The sequence below is a fragment of the Cebus imitator genome, unplaced genomic scaffold, assembly GCF_001604975.1.
Source record: "Cebus imitator isolate Cc_AM_T3 unplaced genomic scaffold, Cebus_imitator-1.0 Scaffold634, whole genome shotgun sequence".
Taxonomy (NCBI): Eukaryota; Metazoa; Chordata; class Mammalia; order Primates; family Cebidae; genus Cebus; species Cebus imitator.
In genome coordinates this window covers 346898-348462 of record NW_016107949.1, presented here as the reverse complement: position 1 = coordinate 348462, position 1565 = coordinate 346898, and positions in this window count along the sequence as shown.

The following is a 1565-nucleotide window of genomic DNA, read 5'->3' as shown; positions in this document are numbered from 1 at the left end:
GGGTAAAAAGGAATGAACAAAGTCTCCAAGAAATGTGGGACTATGTGAAAAGACCTAATTTATGTTTGATAGGTGTACCTGAATATGACGAAGAGAATGAATCCAAGCTGGAAAATACTCTTCAGGATATTATCCAGGAAAACTTCCGCAACCTAGCAAGGCAGGCCAATATTCAAGTCCAGGAAATACAGAGAACACCACAAAGATATTCCTCAAGAAGAGCAACCCAAGGCACAAAATCGTCAAATTCACAAGGGTTGAAATGAAGGAGAAAATGCTAAGGGCAGCCAGAGAGAAAGTTTGGGTTACCCACAAAGGGAAGCCTATCAGACTCACAGCAGATCTCTCAGCAGAAACCCTACAAACCAGAAGAGAGTGGGGGCCAATATTCAACATTCTTAAAGAAAAGAACTTTCAATCCAGAATCTCCTATCCAGCCAAACTAAGCTTCATAAGTGAAGGAAAAGTAAAATCCTTTGGGAACAAGCAAGTACTCAGAGATTTCATCACCACCAGACCTGCTTTACAAGAGCTCCTGAAAGAGGCTCTACACATATAAAGGAACAACGGGTACCAGCCACTACAGAAACATACCAAATGGTAAAAAGCATCAACACAATCAAGAATCTGCATTAACTAATGAACAAAACAGCCAGCTAGCATCAAAATGGCAGTATCAAATTCACACATAACAATATTATCCCTAAATGTAAATGGACTAAATGCCCCAATCAAAAGACACAGACTGGCAAATTGGATAAAAAGCCAAAACCCATCCGTGTGCTGTATCCAGGAAACCCATCTCACAAGGAGGGATACACAAAGGCTCAAAATAAAGGGATGGAGGAAGATTTACCAAGCATATGGAGAGCAAAAAAAAAGCAAGAGTTGCAATTCTCATCTCTGGTAAAATAGATTTTAAAGCAACAAAGATCAAAAGAGACAAAGAAGGACATTACACAATGGTAAAAGGATCAATGCAACAAGAAGAGCTAATGATCCTAAGTATATACGCACCCAATACAGGAATGCCCAGATACATAAGGCAAGTTCTTAATGACTTACAAAGAGACTTAGACTCCCATACAATTATAATGGGAGACTTTAACACCCCATTGTCAATATTAGATCAATCAGACAGAGAATTAACAAGGATATCCAGGACTTAAACTCAGACCTGGACCAAGCTCACCTAATAGACATTTACAGAACTCTCCACCCCAAATCCACAGAATATACATTCTTCTCAGCACCACATCACACCTACTCCAAAATTGACCAGATAATCAGGAGTAAATCACTCCTCAGCAAATACAAAAGAACGGAAATCATAACAAACAGTCTCTCAGACCACAGTGCAATCGAGATAGAACTCAGAATGCAGAAACTAACTCAAAACCGCACAGCTTCATGGAAACTGAACAACTGGCTTTTGAGTGTTAACTGGATAAACAATGAAATGAAGGAAGAAAGAAAGATGTTCTTTGAAACCAACAAGAATGAAGACACCACATACCAGAATCTCTGGGACACATTTAAAGCAGTCTCTAGAGGAAAATATATAG